At 47.3% G+C, this 14,105-nt stretch overlaps 1 protein-coding gene across 1 annotated transcript in view; it reads right to left on the bottom strand.

The window, feature by feature from the left end:
* KIF1C (kinesin family member 1C) overlaps nucleotides 1-13,570 on the bottom strand; it is an 85,728-nt gene extending 72,158 nt beyond the window's left edge. The window contains exon 1 of the mRNA XM_089656884.1: nucleotides 13,361-13,570. The gene's annotated coding sequence lies outside the window, so the exon portion shown is untranslated. The remainder of the gene's footprint in view (nucleotides 1-13,360) is intronic.
* Nucleotides 13,571-14,105: the final 535 nt, after the last annotated feature.

Genomic DNA, 14,105 nt, shown 5'->3' with positions numbered 1-14,105 from the left:
TAATATTGCACGGTTTGTCTCCCCCTCATCTCCCTGCCTATCTCCAGCACGGCACCCTGGGACTAGCAGGCAGGATAGTGACCTTTTACTTTAATGAGCACCGATTGGCTGCTTGTCAGGAAAGGGGAGTGTAGGACTTATTATTTATACCTTTCACTGTCAGAGCCGCTTTTTGCACAAAAAAAAAAAAAAAAAAAACCCTAGACATTATATATTTTCTGAAAGCAGATACCCTAGAGAATAAAATAGCTGTAGTTCAAATTTTTATGTCGCATGATATTACCCCAAAAGGTCTAGAAAACGCAAAATTTCAGTTAAAAAAATAGACTTAAGTAAGGCCGGCCATACATGGGTCGATTTTTGAACAATTTTTTCGTTCGAAAATCGGACCTAGGAATAATCGACAGATTTTTGCTCTGTTAGTGGGGCAACGGTACCAGCCGATTTTCGTGGTTCCTCCCCCATTTTGTTTATCAGGCATGTTGGAAAATTTGTGAAAAACTACCGAAATCATTGGTGGCACCATCAGAGTACAAAATGAACATTTTCGATCGAAAAATGGTTCAGAATTCAACCCACGAATGGCCTACTTTATTTTTAGGGCACAAAAAAAAAAGAAAAGCAATAAGTTACCAATTTTTTTTGGTAAAATATATAAAAAAAAAAAAAAGGGGGAGGAGGTTACACCGAGTAAACATTATTATTATACAGTATTTATAAAGCGCCAATAGTTCGCTCAGCGCTGTACATTACAAAGGGGGACAGAACATGTGACAGAACAATACCAATACACTGCAAAACACGAGGGGATCGAGGACCCTGCTCCTTGGAGCTTACAATCTAGGAGGGAGGGGATGGTGGCACAGGAGGAGATAGCTGTGGGGGATGGAGTGGCAGGAAGAGTGGAGGAGGTCAGCAAGTTAGCAGGGGGTGGGGTAGGCTTCCCTGAAGAGATGGGTTTTCAGGGTACGCCTAAAAAAGAGGAGAGTAGGTGATAATCTGATGGGTTGGGGCAGGGAGTTCCAGAGGATGGGTGACACCCTGGAGAAGTCCTGGAGACGGGCATGGGAGGAGGAGACCAGGGAACTAGAGAGAAGGAGGTCTTGTGAGGAGCGGAGTGTGGGTGCTGGGCGGTACTTGGATATTAGGTCGGTGATGTAGTACGGGGCAGTATGGTGGACGGCTTTGTGTGCGTTTTTTTTTGTGCCCTAAAAAATGTCAAACCTTAATTTTGCTCGCCACTATGAAATGGCGACACACTTTAGTACCCTATATTGTCTATAGGTGACGCTTTTAAAGCCCCTGTAGGTCATCAGTTTAGCAATACGGAGGAGATCTGATGCTAGAATTATTGCTCTCATTCCGGCATTCACAGAAATGTGTAACGTGTATCGCAATCGACGCTTTCATGCATAGGTGCTCCAGCGTGTGCTTTTACATTTGCACATGTGCATATGTATGGGGGCCCCCTCAAATTTTTATGGGGAGTTATGTGCTTGGGTGTAACTTTTTTTTACAAATTGTCCCCTATGTGATTTAAAAAAAAAAAAAAAAGTTAACCCCCCCCCCCCCAAAGTAACCTATATGATGATTTTTGGTGACAGGTTCTCTTTATGGAGACATCCAGGAAGGGAGATGGACAGTACATAGGGAAGACCAGTGTCCAAACTACAGCCCAGGAACCAGATGTGGCCCATTGCTTGCTTTTATCTGTGCCCCGGGGCAATATTTCATCCACCGATAGCAATCATGAGGCATAATTCTCCCTACTGACACCAATGATGGGGCACTATTTATCCCAATGACACCAAACGATGGGGTGCAATTCCTTCCACTGACAAGATGGGGGATCCCCCCCACTGAAGATGGGACCTTTTCTACGCCCAGGGGCCACAGTCCGGCCCCCCTAAAGTCTAAAACAACAGTAAATTGGCCATTTAGAAAGTTTGGAGACCCCGGGGAAGACTTTAGCTATGCAGTCTGCCCATCATGGCATGTTGCTTCATGACATTCCCCAACCTGCTTCTGGAACAAAAATCAAGCAACCGCACAGCCAAAGTCTACACCACGGGTGTCAAACTGTCGGCCCTCCAGCTGTTACCAAACTACAAGTCCCATGACGCATTTCAAGATTGACAGTTACAAGCATGACTCCCAAAGGCATGATGGGATTTGTAGTTATGCAACAGCTGGAAGGCCGCCAGTTTGACACCCCTGATCTACACTATGCTTGTCTAAAAGGGTGCCAAGGATGTGTTCTTTTATTCAGGCTCATCCCTTACACCAGCCTTTTTCAACCCTTTAACCCCACAGGAAGCACTAAAAGGAAATCCTTCCAAAACCCAAATTGATTGGGGGCCAGTGGGAAAAATACCCTTTACACTGGAGGTCAATTGGAAGGATGTCACTCTTACAGATAGCTAAAATAACTGGTTTAATGCATGCTTGGCTTTGCCAATTGCCACTGGCCCTGGAACTATGCAGGGGGTTGATACATGAGCTTCCTGCTGTTTGCAACAGTAAAAAGAACACAATTCCCAGCACCCTTTAGATGTGCATATTCCAGGAAGGGGTATAGGAGGTCAATAAGCCACAGCTCAGAAACCCCAAGGAACTTCTAAAAGGAACTCCAGAATCCAATGAACCCTGACTGAGAATGGTTGACATACATTCTCTGCTGTCAGTGCATCTAGATGGATGGCTACAAAGGGGGAGATATTAATAGAGCAGAATGAATTATAGAGCAGGCATGCATGAAATGAACGCAGATGGGGACCTCTGGAAAAACTGCAAGGCATTTAAGGGGACTAAAAACGTACACAGAATTTAAAGGAAACAGATGAAACAATTGGGTATTGAAACAAAGCAGATGTACAAAGTATGTAATGTTGTGTTCTTTGACGTTACACTTTAGGCCTGTCTGCAGCCTGCACTGGAAGTTCAGATAAATACAGTGAGGAAAATAATGATCTGACCCCCCCCCCCCCCCCCGCAGATTTTGTAAGTTTGCCCAATTACAAAAAAATGAAAGGCCTATAATTTGTATCATAGTTGTATTTTAAATAACAGAATATCAACCAAAAAAAAAAAAACCACAAGATACAAAAAATGTTATAAATGGAGTTGCAGTTCAGTCAGTAAAATAAGTATTTGATCCCCCACCAACCAACAATGATTCTGGCTCCCACAGACTGGCTATATGAGGGGTATTTAATTACAATTCAAGAAGGCCCGGTCACTAAAATTTTCTTCTGGCCGAGGTCCAAATAGGGTGTGCCCCCCTAACATTAGGTATCGCCATCAGAGTGCAACTTTACATCATATTCCCCATCAGAGTGCCCCTTTCCATCGCGTGCCCCCATAACCATAAAATGGGCCCATCAGAGTGCCCCTTTCCATCGCGTGCCCCCATAACCATAAAATGGGCCCATCAGAGTGCCCCATTCCATCGCGTGCCCCCATAACCATAAAACGGGCCCATCAGGGTGCCCCTTTCCATCGCGTGCCCCCATAACCATAAAACGGGCCCATCAGGGTGCCCCTTTCCATCGCGTGCCCCCATAACCATAAAACGGGCCCATCAGGGTGCCCCTTTCCATCGCGTGCCCCCATAACCATAAAACGGGCCCATCAGGGTGCCCCTTTCCATCGCGTGCCCCCATAACCATAAAACGGGCCCATCAGGGTGCCCCTTTCCATCGCGTGCCCCCAAAACCATAAAACGGGCCCATCAGGGTGCCCCTTTCCATCGCGTGCCCCCATAACCATAAAACGGGCCCATCAGAGTGCCCCTTTCCACAGTATGTGCCCCCAAATATTTTTGTGTCCAACGGCACTCCGGCGGGCCCAGTCTGTATCCAGCGGCACTCCGGCGGGCCCAGTCTGCATCCGGCGGGCCCAGTCTGCATCCAGCGGCACTCCGGCGGGCCCAGTCTGCATCCAGCGGCACTCCGGCGGGCCCAGTCTGCATCCAGCGGCACTCCGGCGGGCCCAGTCTGCATCCAGCGGCACTCCGGCGGGCCCAGTCTGCATCCAGCGGCCATCAGAGTGCCCCTGTAAGACTACACCCTACCTTGAGGGATCCTCGCTGAAGGATGCTTGTGTACAAGCAGGGAGCAGAAACCAGAGAGACAATGAGCTGCAAGTGGCGGGGCGCACACGTGATGTCATGTTGCCATGTCAACAGCCATGCTCAGTGGCGGATCTGTCATTGCAGGTTGGCGGTCCAGTAGGGAGTGCTGCTGGGGCCATTCTCAGACCGCGGTCCACCATTTAGTGACCGCTGGGCTCTGTTCTCTTGTGGTACACAGATTAGTTCTGTCAATGTAAGAAGGTGCTCCTAACAACTCATTATGTGTATAAAAGACACCTGTTCACAGAATCCCTTTCTTCCATTCAAACCTCACCACCTTGGGCAAGACCAAAGAGCTCTCATAGGACGTCAGGGACCAGATTGTAGACCTGCACAAGGCTGGAATGGGCTACAAGACCATCAGCAGGAAGCTTGGTGAGAAGGAGACAACTGTTGGAGCGATTATTTGCAAATGGAAGAAATACAAAATAACCATCAATTACCCTCGGTCTGGAGCTCCATGCAAGAATTCCCCTCATGGGGTAAGGATGATCATGAGAAAAGTGAGGGACCAGTCCAGAACTACACAGGAGGAGCTTGTGAATGATCTCAAGGCAGTTGGGACCACAGTCCCCAAACAAACCATTGGTAACACAATACGCCGCCATGGATTGAAATCCTGCAACTCCTGCAAGGTCCCCCTCCTCAGGAAGGCACATGTACAGGCCCGTCTGAAGATTGCCAATGAACATTTAAATGAATCAGAAGGATTGCGAGAAAGTGTTGTGGTCAGATGAGACCAAAAATGGGCTCTTTGGCCTCAATTTGTCATGTTTGGAGGAAGAAAAATGCTGACTATGACCCTAAGAGCACCATCCCTACAATCAAGCATGGAGGTGGGAACATTATGCTTTGGGGCCGTTTCTCTGCTAAAGTTACAGGCCGCCTTAGCCGCATTGAGGGGCCAAAGGACGTGGCCATGTATTGTAAAATCTTCGATGAGAACCTTCTTCCCTCAGCCAGAACACTGAAGATGGGTGGTGGATGGGTCTTCCAGGATGACAATGACCCAAAACATACCACCAAGGCAACAAAGGAGTGGCTCAAGAAGAAGCACATTAAGGTCACGGAGTAGCCTGGCCAGTCTTCATACCTTAATACTATAGAAAATTTATGGAGGGAGCTGAAAGTTTGAGTTGCCAAGCAACAGCCAAGAAACCTTAAAGATTTAGAGAAGATCTGTAAAGAAGAGTGGACCAAAATCCCTCCTGAGATGTGAGCAAACCTGGGGGCCAACTACAAGAAACGTCTGACCTCTGTGATGGACAACAAGGGATTCTCCACCAAATACCAAGTCATGTTCTGCTTGGGGATCAAATACGTATTTTACTCACTGAACTGCAACCCCGTTTATAACATTTGTATCAAGTGTGTTTTTTCTGGATTTTTTGGTTGATATTTAAAATACACCTATGATTGTAGCCCCTTCTTTTCTTTGTAATGCCGGCCATAGACGGGTCAAAAATCAGCCGATTTTCGCACCGTTAGTGGGTTAATTGGTCGGCCATTTTTAGGGGTTTTTGTACAATTTTTCTATCGGATATGTTGGAAAATTTGCAGCCGATTTTGATGATCGGCCGAATTTCCCGGCACTGATGGGCAAATCGGCCGATCGTTTCACCAATAAGAAAAATCTATACACAAGGATGGTATGTTCATCTATATCTCAACATGCCTTCTGGGGTTTTTCATACCTGCGTTACCCCCCCCCCCGACTGATCCTTCACACATCATATTTTAAACGCTAGCAATACCTACAGTCATGGCCGAAATTGTTGGCACCCTTGATATTTCTCCAGGAAATCATGTATTTCTCACGAAACGTATTGCATTAACACATGTTTTGCTATACACATGTTTATTCCCTTTGTGTGTATTGGGACAAAACAAAAAAAGGGAGGAAAGAAAGCAAATTCGACATAATGTCACACAAACCTCCAAAAATGGGCTGGACAAAAGTATTGGCACCCTTTCACAACTGCGGATAAATAAGAATGTTACAAGCATGTGATGCTCCTGTAAACTCACCTGGGGCAAGTAACAGGTGTGGGCAATATAGAAATCACACCTGAAAGCAGATAAAAAGGAGAGACGTTCACTTAACCTTTGCATTGTGTGTCTGTCTGTGCCACACTAAGCATGGACAACAGAAAGAGGAGACGAGAACTGTCTGAGGACCTGAGAACCAAAATTGTGGCAAAATATCAACAATCTCAAGGTTACAAGTCCATCTCCAGAGAACTAGATTTGCCTTTGTCCACAGTGCGCAACATTATCAAGAAGTTTGCAACCCATGGCACTGTAGCTAATCTCCCTGGTCGTGGACGGATGAGGAAAATTGATGAAAGATTGCAACGCAGAATAGTCCGGATGGTGGATAAGCAGCCCCAAACATGTTCCAAAGACATTCAAGCTGTCCTGCAGGCTCAGGGAGCATCAGTGTCAGCGCGAACTATCCGTCGACATTTAAATGAAATGAAACGCTATGGCAGGAGACCCAGGAGGACCCCACTGCTGACACAGAGACATAAAAAAGCAAGACTACAGTTTGCCAAAATGTACTTGAGTAAGCCAAAAGCCTTCTGGGAAAACGTCTTGTGGACAGATGAGACCAAGATAGAGCTTTTCGGTAAAGCACATCATTCTACTGTTTACCGAAAACGGAATGAGGCCTACAAAGAACAAAACACAGTACCTACGGTAAAATATGGTGGAGGTTCAATGATGTTTTGGGGTTGTTTTGCTGCCTCTGGCACTGGGTGCCTTGACTGTGTGCAAGGCATCATGAAATCTGAGGATTACCAAAGGATTTTGGGTCGCACTGTAGGGCCCAGTGTCAGAAAGCTGGGTTTGCGTCCAAGATCCTGGGTCTTCCAGCAGGACAATGACCCCAAACATACGTCAAAAAGCACTCAGAAATGGATGGCAAAGAAGCGCTGGAGAGTTCTGAAGTGGCCAGCAATGAGCCCAGATCTAAATCCCATTGAACACCTGTGGAGAGATCTTAAAATTGCTGTTGGGAAAAGGTGTCCTTCCAATAAGAGAGACCTGGAGCTGTTTGCAAAGGAAGAGTGGTCCAAAATTCCGGGTGAGAGGTGTCAGAAGCTTATTGATGGTTATAGGAAGCGACTGATTTCAGTTATGTTTTCCAAAGGGTGTGCAACCAAATATTAAGTTAAGGGTGCCAATACTTTTGTCCAGCCCATTTTTGGGGTTTTGTGTGACATTATGTCATATTTGCTTTTCTGCCTCTGTTTTATATTTGTTCCAATACATACAAAGGGAATAAACATGTGTATAGCAAAACATGTGTTAATGCAATACCTTTTTTGTGTGAAATACTTGATTTTCAGGAAAAATATCAAGGGTGCCAACAATTTCGGCCATGACTGTATCTGGCTGGGCCAATACGAGGATGTAATGCCTTCTCCCCCTTTTTTTTTTTCCTCTTCCCCAACATCTCACCCTATAATTCTTTCTACTACTGTCTTTCTAACCTCTTCACACCTGTTATTTCCCTGTATCATTTCTTCTCTACCAACCAAATAGAGCAGCGGTTCTCAACCTGTGGGTCGCGACCCCTTTGGGGGTTGATTGGCCCTTTCCGGGGGGTCGCCAGACTCAGGGGCCAGACTCATGACAGCAGCCGGCATGGTGCTGATCTGTCTGTGTGTGCTGTGTGTATATCGGACCTTAGAGGACAGGCGGACACTTATGCTGGTGCACAGGAAGTGATGTCATATCTTCCTGCGTTTGAAGGAGCTGGATGCCCGGGCTGGTAAGTCGGGTCTGATGATTTTGCTGCACTCGGAGGGTAGACACTGTACCAGCACCACCGCTACCCACAGTTAGGTAAAGGGGCGCCCGCGGTGCTGCAAAGCCACTGCCACCAATGTTATAAAATGGGTTTTGGAGGGATCCCCCACTGAGCCACCAACCACTGATTGATATATTTTGTATGGGGAGTGATACACTGAGCCACCAATGATTTTTTTTTTTTTGGGGGGGGGGGGGGGATTAGACCAGCAATGGGCAAACTACGGCCCGGCGGACCTTTTAATCCGGCCCGCGGGCCGCACACGGCCCGGCGGACCTTTTAATCCGGCCCGCGGGCCGTACACGGCCCGGCGGACCTTTTAATCCGGCCCGCGGATGTGGCTGTCAGGATGTGTGTAGGCGGGGCAGCGTGACGAATGTGAGGGGAGCTAGGCTCCTCTCACAGTCCGCCCTGAAGACCGGAACGGCACGGGAACACGGCGAGAGGAATGCGCGGAGCAAAGGTAAGTGAATTGACACAGGGGGGACTTGGCTTACTACTTGGGGGGGAATAGTACTGTGGGGGATGAATTACTATCGGGGGGATGAATTACTATCGGGGGGGATGAATTGCTATATGGGGGATGAATTGCTATATGGGGGATGAATTGCTATATGGGGGATGAATTACTATATGGGGGATGAATTACTATATGGGGGATGAATTACTATGCTTACTATGGGGGAATATTACTATACTTACTATGGATGACACATACACATCATTCATCTACTCTTGGTCCGGCCCCCGGGTCCAATATATGAACCCATTGCGGCCCTCAAGTCAAAAAGTTCGCCCACCCCTGGATTAGACTGTTGTGATTGACTGCTTTCATTGCTGTTCGTCAGACAGGTGGGTGTGGTGTAAAAATACATCCTGTATATCAGATATTTATATTACAATTCATAACAGTAGCAAAATTACAGTTATGACGTAGCAACGAAAATAATTTAATGGTTGGGGGTCGCCACGACATGAGGAACTGTATTAAGGGGTCGCGGCGTTAGGAAGGTTGAGAACCACTAAAAGAGAGCATTTACCTGCAGACAGATATGACGAACGTCAACCATAACACATACACTAGTTATAAATATGTAAACAATGACCGTCCCAGTACCCAGCACTTTCCCTACCCTCACCCCTATCATCACACTACTTCACCATTGAAAAGTTGATGAGAGTCAGGATGAGATAACATTCACTAACATAATTTTATCCATTTTCCTCTTGGTATCCACCATTTGACTTTGTATGATGGATGTACCGTTCTATATGATTTCGTCATGTATAACTGATTACAATTTGTCCCGTCTGCGAAACGGAAAGCAACATGTCATGTCTATGTTTTGACTGTGATCTATGGCTGTACATGCTCTAAATGCTTTTGTCTTCTCTTAACCTCCCTAGCGGTCTGATTATGTCCATATTTCTGTGCTCAAAGCGGTACATTTTTTTGCATGGAAATACATAGTTTTTTTTATTGTAGGCCTGTAATTTTTAGGAATAACTCACTGAAATCTGTCCGAACAAGAGTCTAGTAAACATTCCGGATATGATAAAATTTGAAACACGAAAACATAAATTATAATCTAATAAATAATCATAAAAAATATTATAATAATAAATTTAATTCAATAATATAATCAAAGCAAAAACACTGAAATGTGAAATATAGCGCCAAGTTCGCACATCGCTGAGCTCAGTCGCAGAATCGTTTTCAGTGTCTGATGAGGAATTTCCCCCACAAATCATTATCACTCAATTCTGCAAGTGGTTCTGATTTACTATCGCTGTTCTCTAGCCGGTCTAAAACCGATTTTGACCTAAAGGGACGCTTTTTGGACGCCATGGACGTTTCTCAGTTTCCAGGCAGAAAGGGCGGTAAAAATGCAGGCAGGGCGCCGGACAAAGCACTCGGGACACAATGTATGTGAAATGGTTTGATACAGGAATGTTATACGATGTGATTTTAGTGTATTTAGTGAATGTCACTTTTGGTCATTTTCAAATTTCCCGCCAGTTCCGTCCCCCGTACGGACCGACGCTTGCAGGGACGGAACCTGGAAGACAGATGCCGGCATCCACCGGATTACATTGCCGGGGACACTGCAGGGGGGACATCGCGGGAGCGCAGGACAAGGTAAGTGATGAAGAGATCCCGGAGCAACGCTGCAGTGTATTCCCGAGTGTAGCTCGGGGTTACCGCTTTTGGTGCTGAAACTTTACCCCGAGCAACACTCGGGAATACTGCCAGTGAGGTTAAAACAAAGTATTTTTGGGAAAAAAAAAAAAAAGAAAAATCTGAGCGGAGGAGAAGGAGAAGAAGAAATTTTATCCTGCTAAAGTGAACGGATGATAGGAATGGGAGACACCTGAATCCTTCCTACGAGCTGGAAGTCCAGTCTGCTATCATATTTCATAAAAAAAAGTCTTGAAGTTGCAACAAATGTATCCATTTGTATCCGAATAAAAACATTGTAATCCAAATAATGTATTTGTATTGCTGTCACAATGTATGGTGCGCTCCCCTGTCTCTGTTATGGGGTTAATGGCGGCCGTAGACGGGTCGAAAATCGGCCGATTTTTTTAAAGTTGGTGGGAACGTCGGCCGATCAAACCACCGATTTTTTGTTTAAAATGGACGATGTTCGACCCGTCTGTGGCCTGCATAAGTGGGAAAACTTACAAAATCTGCAGGGGATCAAATAATTATTTTCCCCAGTGTGATGATAACAAGAGGGTCTGCTTGACAATGTTATCCAAACCAATGTTTTCACTAGTGATGAGTAATTTACTTACTACAATGCACTCAGGTAATCAGTGGAGAACACAAACTGCTGGAAAAAGAGATGAAGCTCAAAGATATAGAAAAGCCGCGCCCATCCTCCATTATATGCAATTCCAGACAGTCAATTGTGGTAAAAACAAACAATGCTTTTTCTGATAGGAATCCCCAACCCCCTCCCTGACCTCAGTTCTAATGTCCTTCACCCAACGGCTCCACTCACAAGCAGCTGCCTCCACCCAACAGTCTGTGGTTGCCACCGATTACAGGAAGGCAGTATAGGAGTCATCATTTATGGATCCTGGCAGAAACCGGTACACCTTCCTTGTTCACCATCCTGGCCTGCAGGTACAGTGCAGACTGCAGACAGGAGGAATAGAAACAATGCAATGTTTACACCGGCTGGGCCCTGGGAGGACAGCTCTCAAATCACAGAGAAAGGAAAGGTGGGGATGAGAAAACCAATAAATAAAAGTGCTTGGTAGTCCTAGATGTACTAAAAGAGGTCACATGTGATAAAAGTACAGCTACGCCTCACATATAAATACATAAAAAGAAGACTTGTCTATGGTGCTCTGATGGCTGCAACCTGCCAAACAAGGGATACAAATACACCCCATGTAACATACACCCACCAACAAGACTGGGGCTGTCTGAACATCACACCCCCTCTTCCAGCACCCTCCACACATTCTGCCCCCAACACAGACATTTCCTATGACAATCAGCTCCATCTAGTGGCCATCATGCAGTATTTGTTTTTCATGAATCCAAAAAATAGCACAATATGGCTACTTGATGGAGATACGGATCATAAGAAATCACCGAACCCAGAAATACAAGGACAGGTGAATGTCCTTCCTTTGTACGTACAATATATAGGGCCAGAAAGACACATTATATATATATATATATTGTACTGTATACAGGGGGCGGGGAACCCCTCCTACCCCATATATATTGTATACAGGGGGCGGGGAACCCCTCCTACCCCATATATATTGTATACAGGGGGCGGGGAACTCCTCCTACCCCATATATTGTATACAGGGGATGGGGAACTCCTCCTACCCCATATATATTGTATACAGGGGATGGGGAACTCCTCCTACCCCATATATATTGTATACTGTATACAGGGGATGGGGAACCCCTCCTACCCCATATATATTGTATACAGGGGATGGGGAACTCCTCCTACCCCATATATATTGTATACTGTATACAGGGGATGGGGAACCCCTCCTACCCCATATATATTCTATGCTGTATAAAGGGGGCGGGGAGCCCCTCCTGCCCCGTATATATTGTATACTGTGCTATAGCAAGGGAGATCCTAAGTACTGTATACATGGGGCGGGGACCCAGGGGAGCCCCTACTGCCCCATATATATTCTATACTGTATAAAGGGAGCGGGGAACCTCTCCTACGCCATATATTCTATACTGTACTATGTAGAAAGTCCATCTAACCCTATACATTCTATATTGTACTAAGATAGATATATATAGGGTAGGAGGGGTTCCCCACCCCCTGTATACAGTATAGAATATATATGGGGTAGGAGAGGCTCCCCTGAGTCCCCGCCCCTTGTGTACAGTATAGAATATATATGGGGTAGGAGGGGCTCCCCTGGGTCCCCGCCCCTTGTATACAGTACAGTATAGAATATATATGGGGTAGGAGGGGCTCCCCTGAGTCCTCGCCCCCTGTATACAGTACAGTATAGAATATATATGGGGTAGGAGGGGCTCCCCTGAGTCCCCGCCCCCTGTATACAGTACAGTATAGAATACATATGGGGTCGGAGGAGCTCCCCTGGGTCCCCGCCCCGTAAATACAGTACATAGGAGCTCCCTCTCTATAGCACAGTATATATGGGGTAGGAGGGGCTCCCCTGGGTCCCCGCCCCTGTATACAGTAGAGAATATATATGGGGTAGGAGGGGCTCCACTGGGTCCCCGCCCCTGTATACAGTAGAGAATATATATGGGGTAGGAGGGGCTCCCCTGGGTCCCCTTCCCTGTATACAGTACATAGGCTCTCCCTCTCTATAGCACAGTATATTGGGGGTAGGAGGGGCTCCCCGCCCCCTGTATACAGTATATATGGGGTAGGAGGGGCTCCCCTGAGTCCCCACCCCCTGTATACCGTACAGTGTATATATGGGGTAGGGGGGGCTCCCCTGGATCCCCGCCCCCTGTATACAGTACATAGGATCTTCCTCTCTATAGCACAGTATATATGGGGTAGGAGGGGCTCCCCTGGGTCCCCGCCCCCTGTATACAGTACATAGGCTCTCCCTCTCTATAGCACAGTATATTGGGGGTAGGAGGGGCTCCCCGCCCCCTGTATACAGTATATATGGGGTAGGAGGGGCTCCCCTGAGTCCCCGCCCCCTGTATACAGTACATAATATATATGGGGTAGGAGGGGCTCCCCTGGGTCCCCGCCCTGTGTATACAGTACATAGGATCTCCCTCTCTATAGCACAGTATATATGGGGTAGGAGGGGCTCCCCTGGGTCCCCGCCCCTTGTACACAGCCCCCGTCTGGGGTCACACACACTATAAATAGCACATTTCAGACATTTAAAGGAACACTCCATGATCTCGCACACATTACCTATGCGGGTCCTCAGGGCGGGTGTGGGGGTGTTCCCGGAGTTTGGGGGTTCGGGGTGATCTCCCTGGGAAGGGTGAGGTCCCGGCGGCAGCGCCTTGTCCTCTCAGCTGCTCACCCTGCCGGGAGCCGCCATTATCCAGCCGGGACTCCCCTCCCGCCTGCTGACGTCACCCTCCCTCTGGGATACGCCTATAACGTGACTGCATTCTCCAGGACAGCTCCGCCCACCGTCCTCTGGAACCCCCAGCCTAGAGGAGGAGGCGGGGACGGGTCAGCCCCGCCCAGGTATGTGGCAGTCAGAGTGTAGACCCCGCCCACGTTCCCAAGATGGCTAAAGTGACCTAGCTCCGCCCAGCGCGTCCTAAACAAGCAGGAGAGACCACGCCTAGATGTTAGCGTAGCCCCGGACTCTGAAGCGCCAACCCACATGTCAATCACTGAGTAGCCTCCGCCCGCGTGCTTAATTAGCTCCACCCATCGATTGCCGATAAACTAGGCAACCAAACCACTCCCAGCTGCTGTGCAGCTCCGCCCACCCAGATTTCAGTCACGTGGAAACCCCGCCCATGCGCTAAAGGTGGCGAAGTTGAGACGGTTCCGAGTGGGAAACCACGCCCTGAGGATGTCAGTCATCCGATTCTGACGCGTAAATTGGCGTGTGCCAATCATGAGAACTAGGCCCCGCCCCCCGTGCCAATTAGCCTCCAATGTACTTAGAGACTGATTAACAGTCTCCGCCCACATC

The sequence above is a fragment of the Staurois parvus genome, unplaced genomic scaffold (assembly GCF_062004578.1).
Source record: "Staurois parvus isolate SC_StPar_1 unplaced genomic scaffold, SC_StPar_1.0 ptg000947l, whole genome shotgun sequence".
Lineage (NCBI taxonomy): Eukaryota > Metazoa > Chordata > Amphibia > Anura > Ranidae > Staurois > Staurois parvus.
Note: the sequence above shows the minus strand (reverse complement) of the source record. Positions and strands in the feature narration are given on the sequence as shown.